The following is an 11695-nucleotide window of genomic DNA, read 5'->3' as shown; positions in this document are numbered from 1 at the left end:
ATTCCATTGTAGATTTTGCTTTATGTTTTGGATCATTGTCTTTTTGAAGATAAATCTCCGTCCCAGTCTCAGGTCTTTTGCAGACTCCATCAGGTTTTCTTCCAGAATGGTCCTGTATTTGGCTCCATCCATCTTCCCATCAATTTTAACCATCTTCCCTGTCCCTGCTGAAGAAAAGCAGGCCCAAACCATGATGCTGCCACCACCATGTTTGACAGTGGGGATGGTGTGTTCAGCTGTGTTGCTTTTACGCCAAACATAATGTTTTGCATTGTTGCCAAAAAGTTCAATTTTGGTTTCATCTGACCAGAGCACCTTCTTCCACATGTTTGGTGTGTCTCCCAGGTGGCTTGTGGCAAACTTTAAACAACACTTTTTATGGATATCTTTAAGAAATGGCTTTCTTCTTGCCACTCTTCCATAAAGGCCAGATTTGTGCAATATACAACTGATTGTTGTCCTATGGACAGAGTCTCCCACCTAAGCTGTAGATCTCTGCAGTTCATCCATAGTGATCATGGGCCTCTTGGCTGCATCTCTGATCAGTCTTCTCCTTGTATGAGCTGAAAGTTTAGAGGGACGGCCAGGTCTTGGTAGATTTGCAGTGGTCTGATACTCCTTCCATTTCAATAGTATCGCTTGCACAGTGCTCCTTGGGATGTTTAAAGCTTGGGAAATCTTTTTGTATCCAAATCCGGCTTTAAACTTCTTCACAACAGTATCTCGGACCTGCCTGGTGTGTTCCTTGTTCTTCATGATGCTCTCTGCGCTTTTAACGGACCTCTGAGACTATCACAGTGCAGGTGCATTTATATGGAGACTTGATTACACACAGGTGGATTGTATTTATCATCATTAGTCATTTAGGTCAACATTGGATCATACAGAGATCCTCACTGAACTTCTGGAGAGAGTTTGCTGCACTGAAAGTAAAGGGGCTGAATAATTTTGCACGCCCAATTTTTCAGTTTTTGATTTGTTAAAAAAGTTTGAAATATCCAATAAATGTCGTTCCACTTCATGATTGTGTCCCACTTGTTGTTGATTCTTCACAAAAAAATACAGTTTTATATCTTTATGTTTGAAGCCTGAAATGTGGCAAAAGTTCGCAAAGTTCAAGGGGGGCGAATACTTTCGCAAGGCACTGTAAATCCACAGTAAAAAGAATCCTATGTCGACATAACCTGAAAGGCTGCTCAGCAAGGAAGAAGACACTGCTCCAAAACCGCCATAAAAAAAGCCAGACTACGGTTTGCAACTGCACATGGGGACAAAGATCGTACTTTTTGGTCTGATGAAACAAAAATAGAACTGTTTGGCCATAATGACCATCGTTATGTTTGGAGGGAAAGGGGAGGCTTGCAAGCCGAAGAACACCATCCCAACCGTGAAACACGGGGGTGGCAGCATCATGTTGTGGTGGTGCTTTGCTGCAGGAGGGACTGGTGCACTTCACAAAATAGATGGCATCATGAGGGAGGGAAAATTATGTGGATATATTGAAGCAATATCTCAAGACATCCGTCAGGAAGTTAAAGCTTGGTCGCAAATGGACAATGACCCCAAGCATACTTCCAATGCTGTGGCAAAATGGCTTAAGGACAACAAAGTCAAGATATTGGAGTGGCCCTCACAAAGCCCTTACCTCAATCCTGTAGACAATTTGTGGGCAGAACTGAAAAAGCGTGTGTGTGCTAGGAGGCCTACAAACCTGACTCAGTTACACCAGCTCTGTCAGAAGGAATGGGCCAAAATTCACCCAACTTATTGTGGGAAGCTTGTGGAAGGCTACCCGAAACATTTGACCCAAGTTAAACAATTTAAAGGCAATGCTAGCAAATACTAATTGAGTGTATGTAAACTTCTGACCCACTGGGAATCTGATGAAAGAAATTAAAGCTGAAATAAATCCCTCTCTACTATTATTCTGACTTTTCACATTCTCAAAATAAAGTGGTGATCCTAACTGACCTAAGACAGGGAATTTTTACTAGGATTAAATGTCAGGAATTGTGAAAAACTGAGTATAAATGTATTTGGCTAAGGTGTATGTAATCTTCCGGCTTCAACTGTATCTACTCTTCTCCTATACCCCCCTCCTCCTCATCTCCCTCTTCTTCCTTCTCCTGCCCTCCCAAGGGCACCCTGCTGACAGCTGTCTGTCTGCACTGCTACACACACTGTAATTGACAAAGATATGCTCTCTCTCATACAATCACACATGTGCAGATAAACACACACGCTGTGAGGAAGGGTCCAGAGGTGTCTGTTTGCGTCATACAGTGTCCCAGAATCCGTAGTGGGGCCGGGGCCCATATGTTGCCGTCACTGACAAGCAGAAACACACAAACACACAATGTTTTGCAAGAGTAGGGAAGCATACAAAAATCAATTCATTCATATCACCACCAATTTTTCCATAGCAATCTTATATCTGTCTCTACCTTCCTGTAACTTTATCTCTAGAACAGTCAAGATCAACTGACCCACATGGAGACTGAATAACAAGAATAGCTTCATTAATCAAACTAATCTTAATTACAGTAATATGGAGGTAATTATCTCCTGTAGAGGAGAGTTCTACACTGCTCTATGGTGCCTGGTGTGTTTTATAAAGATAACATTACAACCCACAAGTCTTCACCAGCTCTCCATACAGAGAAGATACACTCTTCAAACAGACAACAAACACATGCTGTGCTACAACCTGGTCTCAGAGCATTTTGTCTTATTCTGTACGTAAATCCAATTCACCCAATTTAGTATGATATGTTATGAATTCCAATTCCAATGATATGTTGCACATTTTCTAAATGTGCAATATGTTACGAATTTGCGAACATACAATTTGTTACGTATTTGCAAAAAATATACGTTACAAATTCTAGCTAGGTGGCTAACATTAGTTAGCTCGCTAACATTAACTAGGCTAGGGGTTAAAGTTAGGGTTACGTTTAGGAGTTAGGGTGAATTGTTAATGATAGGGTTATTGTTAGCTAATAAATCACTCTACTATTATTTTGACATTTCACATTCTTAAAATAAGGTGGTGATCCTTACTGACCTAAGACAGGGAATTTTTACTAGGATTAAATTGTGAAAAACTGAGTAAATGTATTTGGCTAAGGTGTATGTAAATTTCTGACTTCAACTGGACATATTCTATCCACATACTGTCCATAATGTCTACACATCCCATCAAATATATATATATATATATACAGTACCAGTCAAACTTTTGGACACACCTACTCGTTAAAGGGTTTTTCTTTATTTTAACTATTTTCTACATTGTATAATAATAGTGAAGACATCAAAACCATGAAATAACATAAGGAAACATGTAGTAAACAAAAGTGTTAAACAAATCAAAATACATTTTATATTTGAGATTCTTCAAAATGGCCACCCTTTGCCTTGATGACAGCTTTGCACACTCATGGCATTCTCTCAACCAGCTTCACCTGGAATGCTTTTCCTGCAGTCTTGAAGGAGTTCCCACATATGCTGAGCACTTGTTGGCTGATTTTCCTTCACTCTGCAGTCCAACTCATCCCAAACCATTTGCCCTTACACAGCCTGGAGGGTTGTTATTGGTCATTGTCCTGTTGAAATACAAAAGATAGTCCCACTAAGCTCAAACCAGATGGGATGGCGTATCTCTGCAGAATGCTGTGGTAGCCAAGCTGGTTAAGAATTCTAAATAAATGACAGACAGTGTCACCAACAAAGCACTTCCACACCATCACACCTCCTCCTCCATGTTTCACGGTGGGAACCACAAATGCGGAGATCATCCGTACACCTACTCGGTCTCACAAGCTCAAATTTGAACTCATCAGACCAAAGGACAGATTTTCACTGGTCTAATGGCCATTGCTCATGTTTCTTGGCCCAAGCAAGTCTCTTCTTATTATTGGTGTCCTTCAATAGTGGTTTCTTTGCAACAATTCAGCCATGAAGGCCTGATTCACAAAGTTTCCTCTGAACAGTTGATGTTAAGATGTGTCCGTTACTTGAACTCTGTGAAGCATTTATTTGAGGTGCAGTTATTCTAATGAACTGATCCTCTGCAGCAGAGGTAACTCTGGGTCTTCCTATCCTGTCGCGGTCCTCATGGGAGCCAGTTTCATAGCGCTTGATGGTTTTTGCGACTGCACTTGAAGAAACTTTCAAAGTTCTTGACATTTTCCGGATGTGGTTTAATGTAGTTCTGTGCTCAGCTCTTTTGCCGTTACTTGCTCTCGGTTTATCATACATTTATCATACATTTTATATATATATTTTTTTGTATATTTTTTTTCTTCAGGATATGGGAAATTCTACCGCGACCCCATTTTCATATCAGGCACGTGAGGTCTCGACCACTGGGTTAGGGTTAGCCAACATGCTAAGTAGTTGCAAAGTAGCTAAAAAGTAATAAGTAGTTGAAAAGTTGCTAAGTTGCTAAGTAGCTCAAATGTGAAAGTTGTCCCTGATGAGACTCGAACTTGCAACCTTTGGGTTGCTAGACATTCGCGGTATACGCCCCACCATCCAACCATCCTACATTTGTTTTTGCGTTAAGTAACCATCTGTCTTATCTAACCACACAAAACGTAACATATCACATTCAATGGAGTGTCTTGGATTTACGTACAGAATAATACAAAATGCTCTGAGACCAGGTTGAGTGCTAGGAGTGTGGGATGTCAGGTCAGTTGGAAACCACGTGTTTGATACTATTCCCTTTACCATTCCAGCCATCATTATGAGCCGTCCTCCCTTCAGCAGCCTCCACTATATCGTTTCGCACCGACAACCCAAGAACATACGTAAGGATACTGTTTGTGGATACCCTCATCCCAGAGCTGCTGCAAGACAAACGTACCCAGCTGAACATATCTGACTCCATCTGTCTGTGGAACACCGACTTCCTGACCAACACCTCTCTGACTCTTTGTCCCTCAGCACAGGATGCCGCAGGTTTGCGTACTCGCCACCGTCCTCTACTAACTCTACACCAATGACTGCACCTCCAACAATGTATCTGTCAAACAGTAAAGTACTTAAGTAAAAATACTTGAAAGTACTACTTAAGTAGTTTTTTGGGGTATCTGTACATTACTATATAATGTACTTTTTACTCCATACATTTTCCCTGACACCCAAAAGTACTGCTAATACTTAGCAGGACAGGAAAATGGTCCAATTCATACACTTTTCAAGAGAACATCCTTGGTCATCTAGAGATGCTCTGATCTGGTGGACTCGCTGAACAGTGATGCTTCACTTGTAAATTATGTCTGAGTGTTGAAGTGTGCCCTCGGCTATCTGTAAATACAAATGTAATTAAATTGTGCCATCTGGTTTGCTTAATATAGGGAATTTCAAATGATTTGCTGATGACGTCACCCTGGTCAGTCTCATCTCCAACGGTTATGAGTCCATGTACCGGAGAGAGGTTGACCGGATGGTGGCCTGGTGCGGTCACAATAACCTGGAGCTGACTTCAGGAAGCATCCCTCACCACCTCTTCCCCTTGAAATCAATGGCTCAGCTGTAAGAACGACAGAGTCATTCAAATTCCTGGGGACCATAATCTCCCAAGTGGGAGGACAACATAATAGCAGTCACGAAGAAGGCACACCAGCAGATGTACTTCTTGTGCCAGCTGAAGAAATTCAGACTCTCACAGACAATACTGATCCGGTTCTACCCGGCCATCATCAAGTCCATCCTCACCTCCTCGATCACTGTCTAGTTCGGGAATGCGTCTACATGGTCTAAGGGCAAACTGCAATGGATTGTCCGGTCTGCTGAGAAGATCATCATCTGTAACCTGCCCTTCATTAAAGTCATGCACGACTCGAGGGCAAATAAAATCTAACTATTTGTCACGTGCCGAATACAACAGGTGTAGTAGACCTTACTGTGAATGCTTACTTACAAGCCCTTAACCAACAGTGCAGTTCAAGAAGAAAATATTTACCAAATAAACTAAAGTAAAAAATAAAAGTAACACAATAAAATAACGAGGCTATATACAGGGGGTACCAGTAGCGAGTCAGTGTGCGGGGGTACAGGTTAGTTGAGGTAATTTGTACATGTAGGTAGGGGTGAAGTGACTATGCATAGATAAAACAGCCAGTAGCAGCAGTGTACAAATCAAATGGGGGGGGGGGGGGGGGGGGGGGTTCAATGTAAATAGTCCGGTGGCCATTTGATTAATTGTTCAGCAGTCTTATGGCTTGGAGGTAGAAGCTGTTAAGGAGCCTTTTGGTCCTAGACTTGGCTCTCCAGTACCGCTTGCTGTGCGGTAGCAGAGAAAACAGTCTATGACTTGGGTGACTGGAGTCTCTGACACCGCCTATTATATAGGTCCTGGATGGCAGGAAGCTTGGCACCAGTGATGTACTGGGCCGTACACACTACCCTCTGTAGTGCCTTATGGTCAGATGCCAAGCAGATGCCATACCAGGTGGGGATGCAACCGGTCAGGATCCTCTCGATGGTGCAGCTGTAGAACTTCTTGAGGAACCGGGGACATTTGGCCAAATCTTTTCAGTCTCCTGATGGGAAAAGGTTTTGTCGTGCCCTCTTCACGACTGTCTTGGTGTGTTTGGACCATGATAGTTCGTTGTTGATGTGGACACCAAGAAACTTGAAACTCTTGACCCGCTCCACTACAGCCCCGTCGATGTTAAATGGGGGCCTGTTCGGCCCTTCTTTTCCTGTAGTCCACGATCAGCTCCTTTATCTTGCTCACATTGAGGGAGAGGTTGTTGTCCAGGCACCACACTGCCAGTTCTCTGACCTCCTCCCTATAGGCCGTCTCATCATTGTCGGTGATCAAGCCTACCATTGTTGTGTCGTCAGCAAACTTAAAGCTGGTTTTGGAGTTGTTTTTTGGCCACACAGTCATGGGTGAACAGGGAGTACAGAAGGGGACTAAGTACACACCCCTGAGAGTCCCCAGTGTTGAGGATCAGCGTGGCAGACGTGTTGATGCCTACTCTTACCACCTGGGGGCAGCCCATCAGGAAGTCCAGGATCAAGTTGTAGAGGGAGGTGTTTAGTCCCAGAGTCCTTACCTTAGTGATGAGCTTCGTGGACGCTATGGTGTTGAACGCTGAGCTGGTAGCGTGCAGGAAAGATCCTCGCTTACCCCTTTCACGCCCTCTGAGAAACAGTTGAGGCCAATCACGACCAAAAACTCCTGCCACCTGAACAGCTTTTCCCCCCACGCCGTGGCCCTTACCAACCAGCCACCTGTTCCACGATGATATTCCAGATCATAGACTATTCAGCATCGGACTATGCATCCTGCACTTCATCTGCACATTGCTCTTCACACTGCCCCAGACTGACTCCCACATATACCGCACATTTCCCCCACGGCACATCATCCTGTTAAAGTGTTTCTTTTCAATGTGTTTTATTAGTTTATCTCTACACGTATAGTTATGATGTAGCTTACAGTGTTTATAGTGTAGTCTGTAGTTTTTAGCTTCAGTACCCATTGTTAACAGAACATACAGTATGTGGATTGTATTGGAAAGTATTCAGACCCCTTTCATTTTTCCACATTTTGGTACATTAAAGCTTTTTTCTAAAATGGATTAAATAAAAAAAAGTTAATCAATCTACTCACAATACCCCATAACGACAAAGTGAAAACAGGTTCGGACATTTTTGCTAATTTATTAAAATTAAAAACAGAAATATCTTACAGTGGGGCAAAAAAGTATTTAGTCAGCCACCCTTTGTGCAAGTTCTCCCACTTAAAAAGATGAGAGGCCTGTCATTTTCATCATAGGTACACTTCAACTATGACAGACAAAATGAGAAGAAAATCCAGAAAGTCACATTGTAGGATTTTTTATGAATTTATTTGCAAATTATGGTGGAAAATAAGTATTTGGTCAATAACAAAAGTTTATCTCAATACTTTGTTAAATACCCTTTGTTGGCAATGACAGAGGTCAAACATTTTCTGTAAGTCTTCAAAAGGTTTTCACACACTGTTGCTGGTATTTTGGCCCATTCCTCCATGCAGATCTCCTCTAGAGCAGAGATGTTTGGGGCTGTTACTGGGCAACACGGACTTTCAACTCCCTCCAAAGATTTTCTATGGGGTTGAGATCTGGAGACTGGCTAGGCCACTCCAGGACCTTGAAATGCTTCTTACGAAGCCACTCCTTCGTTGCCCGGGCGGTGTGTTTGGGATCATTGTCATGCTGAAAGACCCAGCCACGTTTCATCTTCAATGCCCTTGCTGATGGAAGGAGGTTTTCACTCAAAATCTCACGATACATGGCCCCAATCATTATTTTCTTTACACGGATCAGTCGTCCTGGTCCCTTTGCAGAAAAACAGCCCCAAAGCATGATGTTTCCACCCCCATGCTTCACAGTAGGTATGATGTTCTTTGGATGCAACTCAGCATTCTTTGTCCTCCAAACACGACGAGTTGAGTTTTTACCACAAAGTTATATTTTGGTTTCATCTGACCATATGACATTCTCCCAATCTTCTTCTGGATCATCCAAATGCTCTCTAGCAAACTTCAGACGGGCCTGGACATGTACTGGCTTAAGCAGGGGGACACGTCTGGCACTGCAGGATTTGAGTCCCTGGCGGCGTAGTATGTTACTGATGGTAGGCTTTGTTATTTTGGTCCCAGCTCTCTGCAGGTCATTCACTAGGTCCCCCTGTGTGGTTCTGGGATTTTTGCTCACCGTTCTTGTGATCATTTTGACCCCACGGGGTGAGATCTTGCGTGGAGCCCCAGATCGAGGGAGATTATCAGTGGTCTTGTATGTCTTCCATTTCCTAATAATTGCTCCCACAGTTGATTTCTTCAAACCAAGCTGCTTACCTATTGCAGATTCAGTCTTCCCAGCCTGGTGCAGGTCTACAATTTTGTTTCTGGTGTCCTTTGACAGCTCTTTGGTCTTGGCTATAGTGGAGTTTGGAGTGTGACTGTTTGAGGTTGTGGACAGGTGTATTTTATACTGATAACAAGTTCAAACAGGTGCCATTAATACAGGTAACGAGTGGAGGACAGAGGAGCCTCTTACAGAAGAAGTTACAGGTCTGAGAGAGCCAGAAATCTTGCTTGTTTGTAGGTGACCAAATACTTATTTTCCACCATAATTTGCAAATAAATTAATGATTTTCTGGATTTCTTTTTCTCATTTTGTCTTTCATAGTTGAAGTGTACCTATGATGAAAATTACAGGCCTCTCTCATCTTTTTAAGTGGGAGAACTTGCACAATTGGTGGCTGACTAAATACTATTTTGCCCCACTGTATTTACATAAGTATTCAGACGCTTTGCTATGAGACTTGAAATTGATCATCCTTGAGACATTTATTTTTGGAAAAGCACACACACCTGTCTATATAAGGTCCTACAGTTGACAATGCATGTCAGAGCAAAAACCAAGCCACGAGGTCGAAGGAATTGTCCGTAGAGCTCCGAGACAGGATTGTGTCGAGGCACAGATCTGGGGAAGGGTACCAAAAAATGGCTGCTGCCTTGAAAGTCCCCCAGAACACAGTGGCCTCCATCATTCTTAAATGAAAGAAGTTTGGAACCACCTAGACTCTTCCTAAAGCTGGCTACCCGGCCAAACTGAGCAATCGGGGGATAAGGGCCTTGGTCAGGGAGGTGACCAAGAAGCTGATGGTCACTCTGATAGAGCTCCTGTGTTCCTCTGTGGAGATGGGAGAACCTTCCAGAAGGAAAACCATCTCTGCAGCAATCCACCAATCAGGCCTTTACGGTAGAGTTGCCAGGCGGAAGCCACTCCTCAGTAAAAGGCACATGAGAGCCCACTTTGAGTTTGCAAAAAGGCAACTAAAGGATGCAGACCATGAGAAACAAGATTATCTGGTCTGATGAAACCAAGATTGAACTCTTTGGCCTGAATGCCAAGCATCACGTCTGGAGGAAACCTGGCACCATCCCAACGGTGAAGCATGGTGGTGGCAGCATCATGCTGTGGTGATGTTTTTCAGCGGCAAGGACTGGGAGACTAGTCTGGATCGGGGGAAAGATGAATGGAGCTAAGTCCAGAGAGATTTTTTATGAAATTCTGCTCCAGAGCACTCAGGACCTCAGACTGGGGCAAAGGTTCATCTTCCAACAGACCAACAGCCCTAAGAACACAGCCAAGACAACGCAGGAGTGCCTTCGGGACATGTGTCTGAAAGTCCTGGAGTGACCCAGCCAGAGCCCGGACTTGAATCGGATCGAACATCCCTAGAGAGACCTGAAAATAGCTGTGCAGCGGCGCTCCCCATCCAACCTGACAGAGCTTGAGAGGATCTGCAGAGAAGAATGGGAGAAACTCCACAAATACAGGTGTGCCAAGCTTGTAGAATCATACCCGAGAAGACTCGAGGCTGTAATCGCTGCCAAAGGTGCTTCAACAAAGTACTGAGGAAAGGGTCTGAATACTTATGTGAAAGCAATATTTCCGTATTTCTTTTTATTTCATAAATTAGCAAACATTTCTAAACAGTTTTTTTCTTTGTTATTATGAGGTATTATGTGTAGATTGATGAGAGGGAAAAACATTTAATACATTTTAGAATAAGGCTGTAACGTAACAAAATGTGGAAAAGGTCAAGGGGTCTGAATACTTTCCGAATGCACTGTACATTCTCTGTCGATATAATATGTCCATATGTTCTGTTTGTCTGTCTGATTATTGTCTGTCTAACTGCACCATTTCACAGAGTCAAATTCCTGTCCAAGCAATGTGTTTCTGATAAGTGTCTCCGGGGACTGTGGTCTCTCGATGGGCTGCAACAGTGGAGTGGCAGCTTGAACTAAGCTCATGAGGCATTTATAAATTATATTCTTCTAGAATCAAATGGGTATATATCATTAATTCACAAGTCCAAAAATGTATGTCAGCAACTGTGACTTGCCCATTTAAGGCCTGCTAGTACTGGTGCAGCAGGACCTCGTAGGACTCCTTAGTATGACCAACACCATGACCACATTCACCAAGGTTTTCTCTTTTCTATGTGGTTGTCCAACTCTTCGTGCGTGTGTGTGTGTGTGCGAGGATGATGGTACACGTGTTCTTATCTCTTCTCTGTTTAGGAACGATTGAGCCCCTCGCCATATCTTCCCCATAGACACACGCAGACACACACACAAACTCTCTGTCTAACACACACACACACACACACACACACTTCCTTTCTGCTGAGCCGAGGGGTTTTACACCGCAGCAGACCACAGTAGGTGATTATTAAGCAACCTTTGCCTTCAATGCTTCTATCCCTCTGTGTGTGTGTGTGTGTGGGTGTGTGTGTGTGTTCGCTCCTACACCCGCATGCATGCGTGTGTGTGTGTGTTATTACCAAACAAATCTACATTTAGGTGTTTATACACACCACACAGTAGGAGTTTTGAGTCCAAACACAATGATCTGCATCCCATGCATCTTAACGGCATCTATCACAATAAACCTGTCAAAAGCACAGACAAATATAAAGTACAGAATTTCTATGATGTGTAGTACCCCACTGGGCACACACTGTTTGAGTCAACGTTGTTCCCACGTAAATTTCAATGAAATTACATTAAACCAGTGTGGAATAGACGTTGAATTGACGTCTGTGCCCAGTGGGATGTATTTGTCTACTGAGAGTAACAGGCTGACAGGCGTTGCGATGACTGCCACCTAGTGGT

This window comes from Oncorhynchus clarkii, chromosome 14 (genome assembly GCF_045791955.1).
Source record: "Oncorhynchus clarkii lewisi isolate Uvic-CL-2024 chromosome 14, UVic_Ocla_1.0, whole genome shotgun sequence".
Lineage (NCBI taxonomy): Eukaryota > Metazoa > Chordata > Actinopteri > Salmoniformes > Salmonidae > Oncorhynchus > Oncorhynchus clarkii.
The sequence above is the reverse complement of the archived record's forward strand: the minus strand, read 5'-3'. Positions refer to the sequence as shown.